This window comes from Grammomys surdaster, unplaced genomic scaffold (assembly GCF_004785775.1).
Source record: "Grammomys surdaster isolate TR1022 unplaced genomic scaffold, NIH_TR_1.0 131, whole genome shotgun sequence".
In the NCBI taxonomy this organism is placed as follows: domain Eukaryota; kingdom Metazoa; phylum Chordata; class Mammalia; order Rodentia; family Muridae; genus Grammomys; species Grammomys surdaster.
This window is the reverse complement of record NW_021604589.1, coordinates 765093-789531: the sequence shown is the minus strand read 5'-3', so window position 1 is coordinate 789531 and position 24439 is coordinate 765093. Positions and strand designations below refer to the sequence as shown.

The 24439-nt window shown below is 41.7% G+C and overlaps 1 protein-coding gene across 2 annotated transcripts in view; it reads left to right on the top strand.

Annotated features, from left to right (window-relative positions):
* Nhs (NHS actin remodeling regulator) overlaps positions 1-24439 on the top strand; it is a 324596-nt gene that overhangs the window by 122657 nt on the left and 177500 nt on the right. The window lies entirely within an intron of this gene.

Here is a 24439-nt window from a genome sequence, read left to right as displayed (position 1 = left end):
CCCTTTTGTGCATATATATTTTTCCTAATTATAATGTTATCTGTATGTATGATTTCAGGGCTGACCATTTGGCACCGGACAGTCAATTGGTTGTTGGACAATCAATCAGGGCTATTCCCTGGGGCATGCTTTTCCTGATCCTAGATTTCCTCAGTTGCCTATAGTTCTTTTACACAAGGTTTATATTTGACCGTCCTCACAGTCATCTGAGTTGGGAGGGGTCAGTTTAAGAATTTACATTTACATGCTTCAGAATTGAAGAAACAACTAGGACTCAGGTAAAGAAATTTGCTCATGTCACCAAGCATAAAGGTCCATAAGCCCAGGTTTTCTATGATCGTCCATGCTATCATGCTACCTTTCCAATAAATAATGAATATTCCTTAGAAAACAGATACACACAAACTGCCTTCTTTAAAGCAAAGGTCAATTGTAGTGTAGGAGTGTGAGTTTAACACAACCTTGCCGTAAGAATTATAACTGTAGAAATTACAGTAATAGTGGTAGCTGACAATTTCAGCATTTCTGTATAATCCAGCACACAGTAGCATTTTACCAACACCTCTAAATCAGCATGCTTTAGTACCTAGATGGAACATTATGAAAGCTCTCAGCACTAATGGATGGCCTCCTGTACCCCAGAGCCTACCTCAATGTTTGTCTTCAGTAACTGTACAGCCTTGGTTACATGTTCTTGATTATACTTAGGAAATGTCACTTCTTTCTCTTTTTAGATTCTTCTCCCAAATTTCCCATCATTCTGAGTAATATGAACGAACTATTGTTTTTTAGTTGAGGATGCTGAAACTGAAAGACACTATATCGTCAGTAGGAGCAGATTCAAAATTCTGAATGCCTTTCTAGAATTTACCATTCTATTTTTCCTTCCCTTAGAGGGCAGATGCCAGTACATTTCTCTCTGAGTGTTGCATAGCCTCCTGACCCGAGTCTCATTACTCATCCTAGTTTTCTGATCTGCGGATACCTGCCCCTTTCTTGGTGGACTATTTGCTCAGAGGTGATTATTTGCCTCTATGGAGGTGGCTTCAATATAAACCGCCGTTGACAAATGATGGGGAAAAAAAAAACATTGCTTTCCCAGATGGCTGATCCAAACCCCTGTCGAAGGTTAGCACTGTTTCTATAGTAGCAGCTGAGGTGGTACTTAAGTAGTGAGATTATAAATTGAGTGCTGAAGCTGTTTAGATTTTCCCAGAGGAGCTTGAATGGCTAGGCTCTCCATTTTCCCTTTTACCATGAGAGATGAGTCTGTCTTCTGATTCAGATATTACCACATGTAAAAAGCAACTCTCCTCATCTCTCTGACACTGTATTTTTGGACTCCTTGATGCAGCCATAAGGCTTTAATGGCTCATTTAACTGTAGATATGGGGTTTGTTTAGCCATCGACTCTAGAGCAACATTCTGCATTAAGTTATTTCATTCTGTTTTGTAGATAAACGGTTTATTTCATTGACCAGGCTTAGAAATAGGCCATTATTTGAGGCCAAGGAAAAAATAAGGAATTGAGGCTATTGCACTTAGAGAGCCAACCTGCTGTCAATAAGACTACTCTCTGCAGAATTCCAGTTGTGTTCAGCCATGGGCAGTGAGATGGGTTTCCTTGGCATTAAACTCTGTGAGATTAAATGCACAGCAATTTCCTAAAGCTTAGTTATCTCTAAGGGAAGAGAAGCTATTCTGGGGCCTTAAGTAGCCTTACTTATGGATGGGCTGGATGTGACCTTGGATGAGAATCCTTCACTCCTGGTCCCTTGATCTCTCCATAAGCCACTTAGGTTGAAGATTAAGCAAAGAGACAAATAGCCACAGCTTGGCTACTGCCTCTTCTTTTTCTGAGAGTAGGTACGCTTGCAGGGTAGAGTGTCTGAGCTCCTGCCACAGTGATTTCTGGTCATTTTTCTGCCCCTGGGGATCAGTATAGGAGCTTTTCCTAAGGCCAGTTAGAATCTTGCAGAACCGGCAAATTGTGCATTTGACGTTTTTCCAAATTTGTAGGCTGAGATGCCCTTGGACAATGGCAGCAGAGTGCAGGAAGTTTTCTTCACCACACAGTTGTTTCTCTGGTTCTTCCCCTGCTCAGTTTGATTCAGCAGATGTGGAGTGTGTGCCAAGAATTTTTATTGAAGCAAACCTTGGTGATTTCTATTCCCAGGCAAGCTCGGGAAGCTCTGGTTTATAGTAAGAGGCTCTGTAATGATCATCCCACACTCTTCTTTGCTCACTGCAATATTTTTCCCCTTTGCCTTCATGGCAGATGCTTGTAGGGCTATGGCTCACAGCTCCCAGACCTACCACTTTAGTATACTCCAGTAGGATTCCTAGCTATCAATAATGTTATCTCCTTGCCTTCCTCGAGATGTAGTGTTCAGAAATTAACACTCCCAGAAGCAGCCTGAAACTGGGGCCCAAGAGGCCCTGGTGTCTAAATGCCCCAGCTGCATTGCCTCTCTGCAGAGATAAATCTCCGTCATGTCTTGCCCTATTTCTCAGAACTTCCTGGTGATATTAAACATCCACCATTCACAATAGGGATGTACTTAGGATAGTAATCCTTATTGGCTACTTTTCTTCCCTGTGTCATTTCTTTATTTCTCTCCTAACTCACCAACATTTCCTCACCTCTCAATAAACTACAGCCAGTTTTGCTATAGCATGACAAGTGAGTTCCTAGAAAATCACCTTGCTATGCAAAAATGTATGCAATAAAAAGCACAGGACTTGTGGGATGGATGGGATTAGGGGCACAATTTCTTAAAACTTAGTAAGACATAAAAATGAGAGACTAATAAAATGTTGCTACAAATTTACATGTGTTATAAAGCGAAATTATACAAATACAATGCCAAATATGATACTTTGTCTAGAAAAGAAAGCCCCAGAGAGAGCTTGTTCCTGAAAGAGGGCATTGAAAGAGACATAGCTTGGTACTTAAAATGCATTGGTCGAAAGAAGGTCATCAGAATCCAGGCAGAGCATGAGAACCCCAGTTATAGATACCTGTGGCCCCTAAGGTACACTGTGGTAACTAAGCGTTGTTTGAAGTGTGTATGCTCGAATGTGTGTGTGTGTGTGTGTGTGTGTGTGTGTGTGTGTACACTCCTTCATTTTACAAATGAAACTTGAATTAGCAGGGTACACTTTTCTTCACTCACCTACCATTTCTTGCAGACAAAACTGTACTGAAGAAAAAGGTAAGTGTTGTGTGATGCCTAAATCGTTTCCTAATTTATTGACCACACTGGGACAAATTTATGTTTTTAAAATAGATGTTAACAGCAGAACTGTCAGTACTTTCACTAGCCTCCTTGTTATAGGACTTCCTTCTAAACATTAATTGGGAAGCTAAACAGTAGTAGCTTGACAGAGATTTCAGTTCTTACTGGAACATTCTCCTGCTGAACAAGGCTAACATTACAAAACACATGCTGCTTCATACCCAAGTGAATTCGGCAGAGACTGTGACTGGCTGTAGGAAGTAATATTTTTAGCTAAAAATCTCTCTGCAGGAGGCTCTACACCCCTAAGCTGCCTCACAACTCATGCATTCTGTTACAACTGAACTCATTTAGGCATTGTGAATGTGAATCTGTCCATCAAGTTTCTAGAATCTTAGTTGCCTATTTGCAATTTTGTACAACTGGTTTTAAAGCTAAAATCAAATGTCAGATTATTACAAGCTGAAGCAGAGTTCTGTAAAAGCTCAGCACCTTCATTAGAAGGAAAAAGATGAACATGGAACTTTGATAGATTATTATTCATTTGTATTCAGTGCTTCCCAGGAGGTAAAATTACAGCCGGGGCTCAGCTCATCCTTAATTTCCCATGGTAGATTGCAGATGGGTTCTTTTCTGTTCTATAGCTTCTTTAGTCTTAGTACCTGCTTCCTCCCATGTGCAACTCTGCACACTTAAGCACCTTATTCACAACATGGCTCATTTGTTTTACTGGTTCTGCTTTGATTTCAAGTTTCTGTATATTCTGAAGCCTTGATTTTGACCTGGCTGTGCATGCAGGCTACATGATCCATGATTTTCAGACTGTGGACTCCAGACCACCCACATCAGAATCCCCCCAGGGAGTTTGCTGTAAGCATTGCTGCTTAGGCTCCACCCCATACCTCCTGAATCAAATATTCTGAGAGCTACACTCAGGAATCTACTTCTACAAGTGACCAACTGATGCTTATGTGTACTTAGTGTAGACACTCACTGGTTCAAACTAGTAGGTCTCAGATGGGGACAGCTAAGTCGGGCTCTGGCACTATCTGGAGATATTTTTGATGGTCAGTCTGCTGTTACTGGCATCTAATGATTAGAGGGCAGTGGTAGCACTAAACATCTGACAGTGCATAGGATAGCACCATGCAACAAAGAATAAATAGTACTGCTCCAGTTGTCAAAGAGTGCTGAGGAAGAGGAAACCTGAGTTCAACCAGAAGGGATTTCCTTGGGATCTGCTGTGCTTACAGAGCTGTATTTTCTCATTATCGTTCTTGCTATCTCCACATCTGGCTCATTTTCCAGTGGCAAAGTTTTCAGAATAGACAGATAAACACATTTGGGACAAACTGCCAGCTTCGCATAGGTGGAAAAATGTGGGTGGGACAATATCTGGCTCTCTGAAGAATGTTTTCTCCAGCATCCCTGAGTTGAACTGTAAATCAGGTCTACACAAGTCATCCAAGAGATAAGAGGCTCTTGCAGAGTTAGAGCAAACCATACAAATTTGGAGTTGGATACATGAGTCCTCCGGTCAGTGTGCATAAATTCTTTGTCAAGCATCCTCTGGTTTTATTACATAACTGACCTGTACACGATATAGTAAAAGCAAACCTCATTCATCACCTAGGACAGGGCCTCAACTGGCATTTCCATGGTTCATTTCTTACTGACCCTTGCTTACTGAGAAGTCTGAACTTATCCCCTAAATCATGAAAGCAGGGTTAGAGTATTTAGTATCACTTCAAACTTGGGAGCATTCCATTGTGCCACGAATCTTTGAAAATTGCTAATTCATAAATAGCATAAGTGGTGATTCAATTTCCAGTTCTGAGAATGCTTTGAGTCTATATTATATCACAAGGAATAAGTATCTGCCTCATAAGTACTATTCAATGATAACTTCTGACTGGATAATGCACAAAGAAAGATCTTTCGTGTCCTGACTAGAGATATTTTTCAAATTCATGTATATTTTAAAACATGGTTTTATATATATTATAGCTTTAATGCTGAACCTCTTTGATCTGTAGCCTGCTGACGTTTTGAAAACCCTTCCAGACCTTTTAAAATTATTGAAATATGAGCAGTATTCAAATACATAATAGCTATTATAGACATACTGCCTGATACTATTCAAAACATTATGTACTGATTTTGTTCAATGAATCCTCACAGAAACTTATTAGGATAGGGTTATCATTTTACAGGTGAGGTTCAATTCCAAGCACACAGAATGTCAAAGGCCATTCTATCCCTGGGACTCAGGAAGTCTGGATTCTTAACAAGGGTATTATTATTATTGGGTCTGCAAGATGACTCTGTGCCTAAAGACAGTTGCTGACAAAGTTGACTACCTGATTTCCACTCCTGGGCCCTCAGAGTAGAAAGAAAGAACCTACTCTTGTTTTCTGACCACTGTATGACCTTCTTTGCTTCCCAAACTAAACAAATAAAATGGAAAAAAGTATTATTTTGACTCAGTTTTTAAAAAGTAGTCAACTATTTTTACTTTTAAGTTGAATCAAATGAAATAAGCATTAAGATAATTTCCTTTGAAGGGCTAGACTGTAGCTGAGTAGCAGAATGCTTGCTTAGCATCTGAAAAGTACTAGGTTCAATCCCCAGCACTACAGAAGAGTATAGTTGACATACAATATGAAATTCTCTTAGCCTAGCATTATGCAGTAGAAATAGAATGAAAGTTACATATGTAATATTTATTTTTGAAGGAGACAATTTTTAAAGGTGCAGAAAAACAGATGAAATGGTTTTAATAGTATTTTTTGTTAACCCAAACAAATAGAATCACTAAAGTATAATAATTTCTACAGATAAAATTAATTTTAATATTATATTTTGTTAACCTAACATATCCAAAATAGAATTTCTACATGAGATCATTATAAAACTGTATTAATGAGAGATTTTACACTTTTTGTTTTATACTTTTGAAATCTAGTGTGTATTTTTGGGTGGGGGAGGACTTTTCAAGACAGGGTTTCTCTGTGTAGCCCTGGCTATACTGGAATTTGCTCTGTAGACCAGGCTGGCTTCAGACTTAACAGATCTGCCTGCCTCTGCCTCCTGAGTGCATTTGCCTCCACCGCCTGGCTGGAATCTTGTGTGTCTCTTATATTTACAGAACACTGCAATTCAGTTTGGTCACATTTCAAGATCTGTATATAGCAATTGGACACTATATTGAGACTTAGTGAGATCTCTCAGGCTTTGAGAACTGAGTCTGGGTGGATTTCAAAAGGGAAAATGATATTTTTCAAGTCCTTCTTAGCTGATATCAGAGAGAAGCCTCAAGTGGCTCTCTACATTTTGACAGTACTATGCCTGTTCAGATGTAGGCTTCTGAAAATGGACACAAGAATTTCGGTCCCCATTTTCATTTGCATCTGCATCAGTTGCGTTCTTTTTGTTGCTGCAACATAACTCATCAAAACAACTTCAGAAAGAAAGATTTTTTTTGTCTCATTTCTTATGGACCACTGAAGAGAAAACATGGCAGAAGGACTGTGAAGTCCCTGATTGTTTTCAGCCATGGACAGAAATCAGAAAGAGATGGATTCTCACCTTCTTCTTTTACTTCCTCTTCTCTCACTTTTAATTCAGTCCAGGCTCAAAGGGGGATCTGGTGACACCAGCGCCCCCCCCCCCCCGTGTGTGTGTGTATGTGTGTGTGTGTGTGTGTGTGTGTGTGAGAGAGAGAGAGAGAGAGAGAGAGAGAGAGAGAGAGAGAGAGAGAAGCTCGTTCCATTGAATAGAGAATGTGAAATGGGTACACAGAAAAGAAGCAGCGGCATACTACATGTAGAAGATCATAGCTGAAAAGGATTTTGAGTCCCAGCCTCTACCACTAATTAACAGTGTGGGTCCTTTCTTTCTGGGTCTTTGAGGTGAAGAAGGGAAGTAAGCCTGGATTTGAAGCCAGAATGACCAGGAGAATTACTGGATGTTGTTTTTGACTTTTTAGATGCTGATGTCGAGGCCAAATTCCAGTCAAATTAAAAGAATTTATAGGGTAGGGCCAAATTGAGACCACATGACTACATGGCCTGTAATTTGTCTCTAAATCTTCAATGCCACTATGGATTATCTAGTATCGTTGCAGATACAGCTGTGTGTGTGTGTGTGTGTGTGTGTGTGTGTGTGTGTGTGTGTATGTGTGTGTATGTGTGTGTATGTGTGTGTATGGTGGAGTGATCTCTGTTTCCAAACACTGGGAGAGGAAATGCCAGTTGCAGTGTGTCTTTCCTACTCCGTTTGCATTGATCAGGGTCCTGGGTTCAGCATTGAAAATACAAGGAAAATGCTATGTTCTTCAAAAATCTTCAGTTACACTGAGCTAGTATTGTTAAGTGAATGTCAGGGATGGTATTATAAATGAACATTCCTTATTTGGTAGAGAATTAGAGGACCAGGGAGAGAGAAATGGACCATTTAGGTGTCTAATTTCAAATGCCATTTGCTTATAATGCACTTGTAAGAGAAAAAGGGAAAACCCATTTATTTTAATTTAATTTCAATTACTTAGGCTCTCTCTAGACTTAGAAAGGATGTAAAGTATGAAGGCAAGGAAACTAATATTGTGTGTCTCCCGCACTCTCTTCCAGGAATTCAGTTGAGAATGAAATGTTCTGGTGTGTCTCACCCTTAGACTTTAGAGTACAGATTGAATAAAAGTATTTTGAAAGGAGGTGACAGTGTCACTTAGGGCCGACATGGTAACAAATGAATCTCAAATCTCAGTAATGTACAGCAGCAGCATGAAAAGTATAACTGACAGTGGGTTTCTTGCTCATGAAAAATGTCTTTCATAGGTCAGCTCTAGCTCTATCCTTGCTCATCCTCCACCTATGACTGAGGTTGGTGAGATGTCTCTACTTAGAACATCAACAGTCCAAGTGGTAGGGTGGTGAAGAGAAATTGATGAATGCTCTTGATCTTCATGCTTATTTGCAGAAATAGACTTAGTTGCCCAAAGGAAATGGTGAGACTAAGACCACATTGAATTGAACACAGCAGAAATGGGTATGTGCCAGCCTTTTGCTGTGATAAGGGTGGGAATAATAATATAATGCAATCTAAATGAAAAGCACTACAAAAATACAATCGACTCTAGCAACAAGGGATGCTATAATAGAGTTACAAACTCCTATCCTCCTAACAATGTGGTTACATGGTTATCACATCATTGTCATGACCTGCCCCACCCCACCCCTCCCGTTGTGTACTGAAGTTCACTTTCACTGTGAACACACCAAGCAAGAGTTCCTGTCTGCCTGGCCTTAGTTGAACTTTGACCTTTCCAAGTCCTTCCATCTGTTAAAAGATGCTTCTTTGCTCACTTCATGGATTTACTGATGACCTCAACAACAACAAAAAAAAAACTAGGAGGAACTCACTTCTTTATCTGATTAAGAGTCAACAAAGAATAGTGGTTGAGAATGCTGGCTCTCAAATTTGTCTGTGCACAAGAGTCACTTGGGAGCTTTAATAACTACTCATGTTGCAGTTCTACCTTCATACTGGGAGTTCTGATTTTAGTCAGTCTTTTGGGTAGTTAGGAATTGGCTGGTCTTAATGAAAACTGAGAACCCTTATTAAAAGCAGTAGCTTCCAAACCAAGTGAGATGTGCATTTGGAACTTGGCTTTTTGATTCCAGTGTGGTGGTGCACACTTCTTTATCCCAGCATCTGGGAATCAGGATAGGAGGATCAGAAGTTTAAAGCCAGCCTCAGCTATATAACAAATTTGTGATCAGTCTGGGCTGCAGAGAAGTATGTAGGTGTCTTCAGGCTGTCTATCTAATGAAATTCAAGAGAAACAGGAACTACTACTACTACCACCACCACCATTACTACTACTTGTACTATTACTACTACTATGGGTATGGGCTGGGGAGCTAGCTCAGTCAGTAAAGTGTTTGTCTCACAAGCAGAATGACTTGAGATAGAGCCCCAGAACCCATGTAAAGAAGTCAAGCAGAGACAGACAGATGGACCACTGAAGCTCACTGACCAGCCAACTTAGCTTACTTAGTAAGTTATGGACTAATGAGATACCCTATCTTAAACATAGAGACACGGGGAAAGGGTGAAGGAGAGGATGGGAGCCGGAGAGAGGTATAGGTACCAGTAGAATGATACTTGAGATTGTCCTCTGACTTCTACTTGACATGTGCACAAACATGCATGCCCCTGCCTTGTGTGTATATGCGCGCGCACACACACACACACACAGACACACCACACATACACAGAGAGAGACAGAGAGAGACAGAGAGAGACAGAGAGAGACAGAGAGGGAGGGAGGGAGGGAGGGAGGGAGGGAGGGAGGGAGAGGTTGACCTCTTTATTTCTCAGGTTTATGGTTTTTGCCTAAGTCACTTTATATCTCCTTTGCTTAGTTTTTCCACTTTTGTTGTGATGGTTACAGGAAAAGTAGATAAAGCACCAAGAATTGTGCCTTGGTCCCAGTAAGTGTTCAGTAAGTGGAAGTGTTTCCATTATTGTTATGGTTGCTGTGCTGCAGCTTCCTAATCTGCAGCAATGCTGCCTAGAAAGACATACTGCTCTAATAGGTTATCTGTGCTATTAGACATGATTGCATTTAGCAGTGGTCTGGGGTATGGAACTAAAAGATGTTCTTTGCTTTTCATTTTTCCCAGGGACTCACAGCAGGAAAGCCTTCTCTATCCCTTGAGCCCCCACTTCTTCCTCTCGTGTAGCTAGCATAGGGTGATTGCTTTGGGGGAAGCTTTTCTTATGCTGTCCCTGCAGCAAAGATCAGAAAGGGGAAAGGTAGAAAGCAAGCAACAAGCCATCATTTCAAAATATGTCCTTTTTAAAATAAGAATGAGCAGGCTGTTTGGAAGCAAAAGTACAGAGTTTGTCTGTCCTCCTAGCTGGACTGAGACAAAGAAGCATTCACACATGTACCTCTACCCCAACCCCAACATGTGCCTGAGTGTATGTAGGTTTCATTTTGATGTCAAACAAAACATAACTTGTAAAATGCCAGGAAGAGTAGGGCAGCTACCATCTTGAGAAAACTCTAACCTTTTCTTCTACTTATTAATCACGTCCCTTTGTGGTGTCGGGTAGCCCACTGGGATCCCTTATCCTACAAGGATGAGCACCGGAGCATCTTCCATTATCCTCACTCACTTCTCTGCAAAGAAGTGCATAGGGCTGCTCAGCTGTTTAAGACTCATTTGGCAAGTGCTCTCTGCTCTGCCTCTCAAACCCTGAGATGCAGCTTTCCATACCTCTACCCCCATTTCTGTTATGGAGTTTTTAAAAATGAGATTAATGAGAAAACTGTCAAAACTTACATTTCTGCTTCCTAATTATTTGCCTATGACACAGACATCAGTGTTCGTTCCGTTTGACATTTGTGAATTTATGGGAAACCTCATTTCGGCCAACATTAAAACTTGGCTGCACCCAATGAATCCACCCTAGGGAACAATTTTGCAAGAGTCCCCAAAGGATGAGGCCAGATAACCAGTCGGATGCCATGTGTGTGCATTCCGACTTCTGTGGGATTTGGATGAGAAAAGTATTTTTTTTCTGTTTCTGTTTTCTTTCTTCCGAAAACATGAAAAGTATGAATGTTTTCATGTAATGAAGATCTCAGAGCGGATAATAAGAGCACGCACAGCAATAGTCCTCCTGATTGCCGGGAAAGCAGACTCTGTGGGGATTTGGGGCTGGCGCTTAGGATAGCATGTTTTGTTCACATTCTGTTTTGACAGAGAGGAAAATTGCTGCATCTGATATATTTCACCCCTTTTAGGAATTGCTTCTAGAAGTGTGGCCCTCCCTTTGGGCACCATGTTCATTGTCACAGGAGAGGAATTGTAGGGGAAGAGACAGAGAGGGTGAAAAGAATGAAATTAGCAATTTGTAAATGAAATTTTCCTGAAAATGACTGCAAAGTAAAAGCACATTTTCATCGATCCTCAATATTGCCATCACGAATGGACAAGCAGTTTGAATCTTAACCCCTTTTACTTAATTAGAAATATGATTTCAAGCCCATCTTGATGGTATGTACTTGTAATCCCAGTCCTAGAAAGATGGAGGCTGGTGAATGAGGACTTCAAGGCCATCCTAGGCTATATTACAAGTTCCAGATCCATTTGGCCTCAATGAGACCATGTCTCAAAACAAACAAATGAAAAGAACGACAACACAAAAGAAAATATGATTTCAAGATAAAGGAGCCTGGAAATAGGGGTGCTTTGACATCTTTTAACTGAGATATATAACTTGCTACATGTTCTTTGTGTGCCTTGTGTTTTAGAGCCTGGTTTCTAAATGTGGAGGCCAGGAGCACTGACATCCTCAGGGAGCTACTTAGATGCAGGGATTCTTATTTCAATCCCAGAGAAACTGAATCAGAATCTGCATTTTCCCCAGAACCCAGGAAATGCATTACACTTAGGAAGCATATAAAGCTACAGATATTTCCCTTGTCCCATTGACTCTTTGTAACTTTGGCTGGACACATGCTAAAGCCCAGTTTGGCCTTCTCTGAGGAAAGCTAGGGGTTGGCTGTGTAATGAAATCTCACATTTAAGATCAAAACACAAGTCTGAGTTCCAGAGAGAGTTGTTGGAGGGACAATAGAGACCCAGACAAAGATTCTCCTCTTCCTGTCACAAGCAAGGCCAGGAATGTCCTAAGCCAGGCCTGAATACAAGTCTAATCCTGGTACCTGGTAGCTGCCCTTGTCATAACAATAAAACAAATTTTCAAGAACTGAGTACTCTCTTTGTCACCTTGAATATTTAAACCAGGCTCTCTCGTTTCTCTGTTTTTGCCACTGAGGAAATATCCAGGATGTTCCACTTTGGTCCCCTGCCCACTGGAGGATTAGAGGGTGAATATGATTAAAATAAATTAATAAGATCCTCAGTGAATTAATACAAGTATTTTGGAAAACCTCTGTGCAATTGTTTTATTATATAATAGGTTTATAATATGAATACTCAGTTATTAAATATTTAGTTTTTTATTTTAACTATTTAATCATATACATATTGATACATGGTCTTATCGTGTAGCCCTGGCTTTGCTGGAACTCATTATGTAGACTAGGCTGACCTCAAACTCACAGAGATCCTCCTGTGTTAGCTTCCCATTTGCTACCATGCCTGGCTTAATCACACTTTTAATATTTTAATAAAGTCTTATGTATTCCAGTCTGGCTTCAGATTTGCTCGGTATGGAAGCATGATCTTGAACTTCTGATCCTCCTACATTCATTCACCTTTGGCATGTGTACCACCATGCCTGGTTTTATGGTACTAAGAATTGAACCTAAGGCTTTGTGCATACTATCAAGCACTCCAACAACTGAGCTACATGTTCGGCCTTATCAAATGATAGTTAAAATGTCAAGATACATTTACAATGGAAAATAAATTTTATGCTATCCTAAATTTATCTCATTAGATTGCATTGATTTTTTTTTAATTCAAAGTAAGAATCCTCTAATTCCTGTTCTGCAAATATTTATTATGTCTGATTCATGTTATATTTCTAAAAGTGTTTCTTTGGAAGAGATGGTATTTTGTTGAGTATATTTCCTAATTATGTTCATCTATTCACTTGTTTGTCTATTTTACAAAACAAAATATATTTTTGTTAGTGTTTCACTTTAATTATTAAATGGCCCAAGGCCAGGTTGCCATAGCTAAAGCAAGGTGGAAAATCATAACCTTGACAAATCAGGGGTTGGCTCCAATTCTCTGGATAATTCCCCATCACTGCATTTTGGTTTGGCAGAGGAAGCGACATGCACACTCAGTCCATAACTGGGTTTTATCAAGGTCAGGACACCTTTATCTCTGCTCCCCTGACGGCTGCTCAGTGAAGCTCAGGATTGGAGGGCAGTGGCATGTGAGTCCTGGATCACAACACGACTCTTGAGAGATGGAGCCCACTGTTCTCTGTGGCATTTTAAAGCCATTCTTTTTATCCTGGCTTTGTACTACCTCTGTGTCACATTTAGAGTCCCCCTGCCACACCCCTTTGGTATTATGCTTGGAACACAAGGCCTCCTGCATACTAGGTGAACACTCTACCACTGAGCCATGCCCCCAGCCCAAGCTATCACATTTATGTATAAATTCTGGCCTCTCATAGAATACAGGTTTTGAGAGCCAACCACTTATCAGAGTAGACAGGTGAGCAGCGGGAAGCCTGACTTGGATATATTGTGGCCTTGATTGGAACACAGTGGCTTGGCCTAGTAGGTGCCATGGCCTCTGAAAGAAACCTGTTTTCAAGGTGAGGCTATGTCTGGCTGACAGTTTCTTCCTGCACCAGCTCAGACACATTTGCTCAGATAGTAGCTGCAAGCCTCTAAGAAACAGCCTAAAGCCAGCCCTCTGTGGTCCAGGTTTCTGGCTCTGCAGCTGCCTGGGTGTGGCAGCTCTTCTGTAGTTCCCGGTGCTGCCATCTGCAAAACCCGGACTGGATTTCTACCTTAGACTTGGCTTAGGGAAAATTGGGCTTGTCTGTAGCAGGATCCCATTTTGAGGTATTGATTCAGGGACTCACAATGTTAACTTCTGAAGTTAGTGATTGATCTATGAAAAAATATTCTGTGATGTTTTCTTCAAATCTTAAGGTCCTTTAAAAAAGGTAATTCTTTCAAACTTAGCCAAGAATTCACTTAGAGAAATATGGATAAGTCATCCAGTTCTGAGTCTAGCAAGTATATTCTACTCACAGAGTTAGAATCTAGAACATAGAGGTGACAGCTAGGAGTCATAACTCTGAGAGAACAGGGTAGTGCTGGACAGGAAACTCATTGGAGTTCAGCCAGGCCTAAGATTTGTACTTTGGGTAGATACAGAAACAACTGAAAGACTTAGCAGTACATGCCGCTTGAGAGATAAGAGATCCAGTTTCCCAGCCAAGAATAGCTTTCCAGGGACCACTCCACAAGGTGATGTCTGCTGCTTTCTAAGCATGACAGAGCTCATAGAGGAAGACTGCTCATCTTCAGTGAGCAGATGAGCAAGCCAAGGCTCCTAGTAGCTATGAAACACCTCCCAAGGTCCTTGAGAAGCCTGAGAGAGATAGAACTAGTAACCAGGCCAGTTTCTCTAGAGCAGCAGTTCTCAAGCTATGGATTGTGACCCCTCTTGGGGATAGAAAGACCATTTCACAGGCATCACCTAAAACCATCTGAAGAAAGCTAGGAAGGGAGACTTCTTCCTTCTGTGAATTGACTATCCTGTGGGCCCAGACTTGTCTTACCTTATCCACCTAAAGCAAACCTTCATGTCCTGTGATGTCATTGTTTATCTATTTTACTTTTTAATTTGAAATAATCCATTTTATAGGGGAAGTGTGAGAATAATGCAAGTTTCACCTTATACCTTTATGTAAGCCACTGGTTGTTAATACTTTGCTTCTTCTTTGACCACCTGTCTTTCTTATCTTTCTGTCTTCTCTTCCATTCCACCTTACCTTCCCCATTTTCTCCCCCTTCCTATTCCTTTCCCCACTTTCTCCACACATAGTCTTTCACACAGGTGTATTCACAAGCTATCCTTATTTATGTGTAAGTGTTTTGGTTTTAGACTAGTCTATATGTTCAACCCTCCTTTACCCTTTACATAGCTACATGCAGCTATTAACTGTAGAAATTGTAACACTGGCTTCATATGTTTCTCTGATGCACAGCCTCTAGTAGTGTCCCAATAATGTCCTTACTAACAAGTTTTGCTCAATTCACAAGCTAGTTCTGGATTCCACATTTCCTTTAGTTTTCTTGTCTCTTTTATCTCTTTAAATCCAGAGCATTACACAAGACTATACTTTTCTTCTGGGGCTGCCATTGTTGTAAAATGCTGATGAATTGTTTTATAGACTGTCTCTTAATTTTAATTTCTCTCATGTGTCCTTATGGTTTCCTTAAAATCTACACATTTTTAAAACTGAAATACTATGTAAACGATGCAACTTGTTAGCTCTTCAGAAACCTTATCAGCACAAAATGTGGGCTCATTTGTCTATCTTGTTGAGACCAAGTTTGAGCACTTAGTTGATGTATTGACTGTGTAGTCATTTATTCCATTGTAACTAATACATATTATTCATTAATAACGAACTCATACACTTTTGACATTATGTAAATATTTGATTCCTCATACAATTCTCTCCACCTAATTTGAGCATTCATTAATGATTCTCGTCTGAACAATGATTTGGTATAATGGCTTCATCTTCATCCCTGCTGTCTTTGTTAGTCTAAGATAATCTTTGCTAAGGGTAGTAGATAAGCTCTCAGGCTCAGGAAGGGCTTGATTTCATCCTTGAATTCCAACTGCTGCTTGTTGGAAGAAGTCCTGATTTGTTGGGGGATGTATATTTGAACACAGGCAATTTATTCTGGAAATACTTTTTGTTTACCAGATGATTTTTTGACCAACCTTTTACGGGTTCGACAACAAAGGGGGAATTTAGGTTGCGTATGTTATAATTTACTTTTGTGGCATCTATTGGAAGATTGCACCTGGACCTTTTACACGGTATTGCTCAACAGAAACTTGCTCGTAATGATAATCATAATGATAATAATCATACCTTCCTATGACCTCAGCCCTGCTACAAGGAAGGGGAAGAAGTTGGAGAGAGGAAAGAGACTCTGAGGATGGTTAGACCAAAAGGAACAACTAACTGTGGGAAGCAGCCAAGTTAAGTAAAATGTGAATTTCCAGGAATGTTCCAAAATGCTTGTGTGGGCGTTCTTTTTGGAAAGTTGAAGTAGTAAATTCATTGGAATTTAGAAAAACTGATTTTAACTCAAAATGAATGCTTCCATAGGCAAGATGGTTGGGTGGGTAAAAGTTCTTGCCCAGCAAGCCTGATGATCTAAGTTCAATCTTCCAGAACCTCAAAGTAGTAGAAGAGAAATGACTCCTGAACATGGTCATCTGACCTCCACAAGTACACCGTGGCATTTATACACCCCCAAAATTCGTGCAGGCACAGGCATATGCACACACACACATACACACAAACACACTGCACACTCCCCAGCACACACACACATACACACACATCCCCAGCACATATACACACATGAATACATAATACACCCTCCAACAGACAGGCAGACAGACAGACAGACAGACAGACAGACACACACACACACACACACACACACACACACTTGAGAGAGAGAAAGAGAAAGATGTTTAAAAGGAAGTAAAAACATGGACCCCTAACCTAGCTTGTTCCTTCTTGTCTATTTCTTATAGAGATTTACTGCCATTTGTTTCTTCTGGAAAGGGTTTTTGCAGGGTGTGGGGGTGGGATTTACGATTATTGTTTGGAATTCCTTACAGCCCACAATAGGAATAAAGGAGTGATGGGGAATGTTTGGAGATTTCTCAGCTGTTATACATTGTCCTTTCCCTGGTTGATAAGGTTCTCATTAAGGTAACTGTTTTGATCAAAGTTGGTTTTTAGCAAAAACTGCAAGTGCTAGTGAAGGGGGTGGGGAGCCTTTTTTCCCCCATGAAGCCTGCAAATAGACAAATGCAGGTCCTTCTGTGATGAGTGAGTGAGACAATGAGCCACTCCCTTCCTTGGATGTGCCTGTGTCTATAGCACAGAAAAGGGAAAGAGCGATGAAGTATGTGGTTGAAGACTTTCAGGAAGTACACAGTGGAACTCTTAGAAAATTCAAAGATATGCAAAAGAAAAGGCAAAATTCATACTCTGGATGTTACATCTTTTTTGGGAAACAAAGTAGCACAAAACTGAGAGCCTGAAAACAATACAGATATATCTAATCTCTGGTTGAACTGGGTGGACGAGGGAGTCTGGTTGAAGCCAGGTCCCTCTTGACCTCTTGCTCATATGTCCAGAGCCAGCCAGCCAGCCAGAGCAGTCAGAGATTAACTGATCTAGTGGTATGTTGCTCCTGGGGATGTCTTCTTACTTTCCAGCAGGCTAGTCTGACCTATGCCCTGTGGTGGTCACGGGATTCTAAGCATGTGATGAGATCGTGCAAGATATCCAGGCACTCGGGGTTAAAACTCTGGTAGGCATCACTTCTGCTGCATCATGGTGGCCAAAGTAAGTCACAGGAGCAAGCCCAAGTTAAAGGACTTTGTGAACAGACTCTGTTTTCGTAGGAGGACTTGCATGGTCTCATTTCAGAGGCATAGAAATACCAAGAGGGGAATTTTGATTGGGATCATTTTTATAACTTAGCATAGAAACTAATTCAACATGTATCTGGCTATTGTCTTTACTTACATTTTGAATATGGAGGGATGAGTAGAGAAGAAAATTGGCACAGATAATTCATAATTGCAATAAGAAGTTTCAACAAGAGTCCAGCCTGGATTCAGTGAGCTGATCTATGTAAAGTACTTTGAGCCCGTACACAGTACATGCCCTATGAAGTTGATGATGTTCATATTGCATGTAAGTAAGTCACATGAGGTCTCCAACCTTACTTAGATGTGAAGTGAAGGAAAGCTGGAAAGATGGCTCAGTGGCTTAAAGCACTGAATGTTCTTCCAGAGGACCTGGGTTCAATCCCCACCACCTACATGGCAGTTCACAACTGTCTGTCATTCCAATATCTGACACCCTCACACAGACATATATGCAGGCAAAAAACCAATGCACATAAAATAAAAGGAAAAACATAAAGTGAAGCTGAGGATGAATGTCACAGGAAAATGAAGAAAGCTCGCAGAAAACACCTCATGGAGTGAAGCTTTTTCCATAAGCTATCCTGGATAAAAACCCATCTGGAGCACAGCGACCAGCCATTTTCCTTTTAGGAGCCAAAAGTTGGAAGATGTTTCCAAGTTGGCCTTCTCTGACCAGTTCACCCTGTTGAGCTTGTTTCTGAGGTTAGATCAGAGCTTGGTGGGTTATTGCTAAGGTGGAGTCTGTAATAAAGAGGGTACACAGGTGTGAAGATTTTTATTTTCTCAAGACATCTTTGTTTATTTACTTAGGCTTTATTAAGTACATTAGAGGAGGAGGTTCTGCTGCGTGTTTTGTTGTGTGATGAACACAGCACTTATCTTTTCGGAGGCTGACTGGGCTCCTCCAGGATAAATGAAGAGGGGGCCCTGCCAGCGTCCCTAGGTCAGTCCCTTCAACACACCTTTAAGGGAACTGGCCAGTGCCAAGTACCATAAGAACTGTGCCAAACTTGCTGGTTGGAAACTTTCTTAGCCTCTTTCTGTCTATACTTCTGGGTCTCCTTTCATTTTAAGTTGTCATCTGTATGACCCTGACTCCCCCCCCCTTTCCATTTTTGTGCAAAACCACTCTTGGGTTGGGATGAATTGATGCCAAGCTGTTTGTATGTTGACAGGAAGTTTTGTTAGTCTTTAAGTTTAAGGAGAAGAGGACTGAGGCATTTTCTCCCCCTGCTTTGACTTTTTAAAGTCAGTTTGATAAGATATCTGAGAAACCACAAGACACTCCCTTTTTAATAGGCTTTACTGCCCCTTTGGCCTGCTTATAAAATGCCCTGAGTCCTTCACAGAGACCCATAATTATGAGACATTATTGGTGCGGACCACTCCACCCACTGAACTTATCTGCAAGCCGAGCTTAATATTGCTGGTAGGGGCCTGGGACTTGTTCCTCCTCTCTGAGCTTCTGTTCTTGAATCTCTAGAGTTCTTCCTTTCTTTCCTTTTCACTCTCAATCTCAGCTGCTGATTAAGTGGAGCTTGATGACTTCTTCTGTTTCCTCTTCTGGTGGCTTTGTCTATGGCCGGCGTGGGAAGGATTGGCTATGCTTCTATCTGAAGGGGACATGCAATACTGTCTAGAGACATTTTTTATTGACACCATTCCAGACAGAGGCCATCTAGGAGAGAGAAGCTAGGGATGCTGCTAAATAGCCTTCTATGTCCAGGACAATACTAAATGTGACCAGCCAGTGCCACTGTGACAAGCCTTTGGACTCACAAACAGCTTCCCACATGGCTCCTCCCTTCATCTTTCTTCGAGACAACTGTTCTTGACTAGCATTGTTACATAACCATGCCTTTAAGCAACTGAAGCCACCAGATAGAGGAAGGTTTTTTTTCTAAGCGTGCTTCTGATCCTCAGACACAAGTATACGTGAAGTGGGCTGTGTCCACATGAGAAATAGTCATAGACCTCCCTAGTCTGGTTTGGTTTTGGTGACAGCCATTCAGGGCTTACTCATGGAGAGCCTTCCCAGTAGCTCATTACGCTTCTCTAAGAAACCAACTATCTCTGAGAGTGTTTGTTCTTCTGCATAGATTTTGATTATGTGGCTTCTAGGTAGGACTTCTGGGCTCAAAGGAAGTGAAAAAAAATAAAACATGCACACTTCAAATAAACCCCTATAAATACTTATTCCTCTGAGAATGCTTCATCTTTCAGATATTTATAAATACATGGTCTCTTTAGAATGTTCCAGCTTTGTCATTTTCCATTATCGTTCTTTATAAGCAAAGTACTCTGTCACTAACACCAGAGTGCTAGCTTTGCAACATCCAGGGAATGGTGACTGCTTGCTTTCTGTATAACTGGGAAGTTCCAGGCCTGAGACTCAGAGTTGCAGGAATGTCACTTACAAGATGCCCACTTTAAGGCATCTCCTTGTGGTCTTACTAGCCTTCCTTTCTGGATCATTTGACTCATCATGAGCAACATCTGTTGAGTATTTTTTGTGTACCTGCCATTGTTCTAGATGTTAAAAAGTGGCAGAGGGCACAGCAGACAGAGGTTCAGTCCTTCTGAACTTGACATGCCAGACTGGGAGCCAGACAAGGCAAAATAAAGCTATGAAAGATTTAGGAAAGCTAAGAGAAGGACAGGTGTTTGGAAGATAAACAATACAATGTCATGGAGAGATCCTAAATAAGGCTTATCTAAGTGACATTTTCTAAGTGACAGAGACCAAATGACTCAGTGAAGCCAGCCCTGTGAGACTGTCTGGGAGAGAGCATTCCAGACATACAGAAGAGCAAGGGCAAAGGTCTTGAGGCAGAAAGTGCTTGGTGAGTTATAGGAACAGCAAAGGAGGATGAGCGGTAAACCAGGGGCAAGCTGCCGGAGGCGATGGAGGAGAGGTGAGGAGCTGGGGGGTACTCATCACATCATGACAGGAACAGAACGTGGGTGTTGACTGTAAGACTGACCTGTGGTAGACCAGGAAGAAGACAAACAAGAGCCTTGCAGGAGTCAGCTAGCTCATCTACAGCCCATGAGGTGATGCTGGTAGCTTGGAGTTACCCACCCTCCCACCCTTGCAGTCTATCTCCAGTGTAATCACTTACTGATGACTCCCTCCAAGGAAAGGAAGTGAGGGAGAGAAAAGCTTTCCTTTTACTATCTTCACTATCTTCAGTTCTGTTCTTCTGCAAAATGTCATCATGGGTAGAGTGACAACATCTTCAGAGTCAACCTAGCCGTGTTCTAGAGCGAGAAGAGCAAGAACTTCAGCAGTGTCTCTGTCCTCTGAGGAAAGGCTAGGGCTGAATGAAGGCCCTGAAAGGGCTCCTGTATCCTGGCCCCTGTCCTCCTCTCTCTCTCTCTGCTTCTTTGGCCACCCCTTGAGCTTTACACCACAGCTTCACTCATTGCCACTTCCAGAGTGACAACTTTGCTACCCAACATACGGCATCACCTCACCCCTGATCAACTTTCATCTGGAAATCACTTCAATGGTTGGGACTTCCTTCCTTCTTTCCTTCCTTCCTTCCTTCCTTCCTTCCTTCCTTCCTTCCTTCCTCTCTCCCTCCTTCCTTCCCCTTGTCCCTCTCTCCACCCATGCTTCTTTCCTTCCCTTTCTTCCCAAACACATCAGCAGTGGGAAAGTATCACAGCTTGATTTTCTGAAGTCCATCAGCTACTGCAGGCTGTTTGTCAGAAAGGGTGCTATGGAAGCTGAAATGCTGCTCCAATTTTCACATTATCCTTTCCTGCTGCTTGTTGAGTTATTTAATTAGAAGCCGTTGTAGTTTCTAGGGAAAACACTTTGAACAGCAGGCCTGATTTATCTGGGAACAGATGCCTTTATTATGTGTCAAAGAGCTAAAAAAAATTGCTAGTAAGATGTCAGTGTGTGCACATGTATATGAAAAGAGGAAAGCACATGCACGTATACAAAGAGTGATCAAACAAGAAACAAGGGGATGGCAGACGCAGCAAATGATTTGCTTCCTGCTCAGGCGTATGCACGCTTCAGTTGGCTCCCGTTTGGCTCACACTGCAATGCCTTTAGTGTCACTGAAACTGGCAGAGAGAGCTGACATGTTGTTTTTCTAGGGTAAAAAAATTGCTCTCCCTCTATGCTCGCAGTACAGACAACAGCACAAAACAGGAACGAGACTGAGGCGCCCAGAGTCCATAGAGAATTATTTATTCAACTCTCGCCATTTTGCACATTTTCAAAACATAAAAACAAAACAAAACAAAAAGCCAGGGAAATCAGTTTTCTGTAGCTCTTAAAAAGCATGAAGGGACATTCAGGGTTCAGTTGATCCCTGGAAAGGGATTTGAAGTTTTGTTCTTAGGAGGCCTCATGTTTGGGATAACGCTGTGGAGTCCTTGGCAGGGATGTCAACTAAACCCTGCTGTAGCCTGTTCTCTTTCATTGGCTGTTTGTTTTTTTAGATTTGGTGCCTGTGTTGATGTATGTCTTTCACTTTGCTTTGACTCTATTTGCGTGGACGTGTTGCTGCCTGGTGTTTGGCTCTTCTGTGGCAGCCAAGGGGGCTTTTGAGCCTTCCTCTGCTTTTGAGCCACAGAGAGTAAAAAACTAAGATGCTTCACTTGCAGTGACTCTCTACTCAAGCTTGTAAGCTCTGAATGGAGCTAATTATTTTATTAATAGACTAGCTTGCAGGTAACTGCAAGGCTAGCACCTGCAGTGCTGTCTGGATTCAAGTCTCTTTCTCTGCTTTTCCAGCCAGGGACTTCAGGTGGACAGAGTTCACTCCTGCACTCCTGGTGCTGTGTGGGTCAGTGGTCACACAGTGAAAACAAATTGCCTTAGAAGATCCCTCTTCCTGCTATCAGTGCTCATTTCTTTTCTCTGTGTACAGCTTCCACACAGACTAAGGTCCTTTAACCGCTTTGCTCCCATATGCTCGTCATTTGCACCTCTCCTCCTTTGGGAGACCAGTTCCCCTCCCTTAAGAGTTTCTCCACTCCCCTCACTGTGATTTCAAGCCCATACTTACTTTCTTTGACATTCCCGTTTTGTTCAGCAGCTTAGCAGCTTCTGCAAACCACTGCTCCTGGCATTCACAGGTAGATCATAGGAACCTCTCCTCAGACCTCTCTCTCTCTCCTTCACACCCACATCTAACCTAGTACTTGTATCCTTCAATCTTCTCCTTCCCTGTGCCCTGACTATGATCTCTGTGGTCCAAGCCTCCATCTTCTTCTATAGGTATCCTCAAAATGGCTTCCTTTTCTCTCTTGACTTGCTTTTTTTTTGTAATTGTTATTATTGTTGTGTGTTTGTTGTATATATTATGTTTGTATATGGGTGTGCATATACCATGGTGTATGTGCAGAGGCCAGACAGAAGATAAGCCTTTGTGGAATGGGCTCTCTCCTTCCACCTTTCTGTGGGTTCTGAGGAATATTAGGCTTGTTAGGCATAGTCATTTATTTGCTGAGGTGTCTCACTGGCCCCTCTCTTGACTTTGTTCAGACTCAAAAACCATCCAGGCTGAGTGACCCTTTTAAACTACTTCCTCATTACTTCCTTCTCTCACAGTCACAGAGAATCCTGAGCTTGGTTCTGAAGGCATCTTAGCTATCCTGCCTATGCCTCTAGTAGCCTTTCTACTCCCTTAGTTTTGGGTCCCAGCTACTCCTGTCCCCTTTCAAGTATCTGCTTGAGCTCAGACACTCCAAGTACCACCCCACTTCCTTAGTACCTCAGTATCTTTTCCAATCTCTCACTGAGCTTCCCTAGAGAGCATTGCCCTGAGCCTCCCCAGGCAGTGAAATTTCTTTGTTGTTGATCTGCTTTCTTTTTCTCACAGTCCTCTAGCCCTTTGTCCTTACACATTCAAATTGTGACACCTGCATCAGTGTCTCTCCACCTTCTTTAATTGTACATTTTCCGGGATCTGATTCATTTAACATTTTAATAGTGTGTGTGTCTGTGTGTGTGTGTGTGTGTGTGTGCGCGCACGCGCACGCGAGTGCATGCACACGCGTTTATCTGCATGTGGCAGGGGCAATAATGTGCACATGAGTGCAGCTGCCAAAAGAGGCCAAAAGAGGACTTTATACCTCCTGGGACTAGATACAGGTGGGTGTGAGTTACCTGACATGGATTCTGGGTACTGAACTCTGCTTCTCTGGCAGAGCACCAAGTCTTCTTAGCAATTGAGCCATCTCTTCAGCCCCTGATTCATTTCTGTATGTCTCTATCTCCAGGAGCTGGAATCTATAATTTACATAATACATATTTGTTGATGAAACCAGTGGGCTCCCTTGAACATCTGTGCTGTGATGTACAAACCAGCAAGACCCAGGCAGGGAGAATGGAGAACTACAAGTCTCTTAAAATGTGATGCCAGAAAATGACTGCCTGCTAAAGCTTTAGCAACTACTTTTTTTTTAAGTCCTAAATATATAAGAATTTGACTCCAAGTGTCTTGATAATTGGTAGCATGGATTGGCCCTGGAATTTGGGAAGGCTGCTTTGCTCTGAGTTCAACTAGGAGAGGAGGAAGGAAGCCATTTCTATGTAAATGAATTAAATCAATTCACTGACTCACATTTTTTCAGCCTTGAAAATATGGCAGACATCAGATCTAAGCCCTAGGAAGCATAGATGCACATGTAGCACCTGCCCTTGAAGGGAAGAGGTGTGGGAAGCAAATGGCAGACCCCTAGAAAGTTTAATAACAGAATTCAGTAGCAGTGCAGACAATGGCACCAAAAGTGTGCTCTGGGTACAACAGAAACCTCCCCTCACTGTGTATTTTGAAGCCTTCCTCCTTTTCGAAGACAGAATGGGTTCTGAACTTGAGACAGTGCCTTGATACTTCCTATACAAAAGATCTTTGAAGTGAGGGTGAAACCTTGAGTCTTCCATGAGATGCCAGCACTGTGGTAGAACTTAGGCCAGAGAATGGGTCTGGGGAAAATGAATTGCTAACCTGAGTTCAA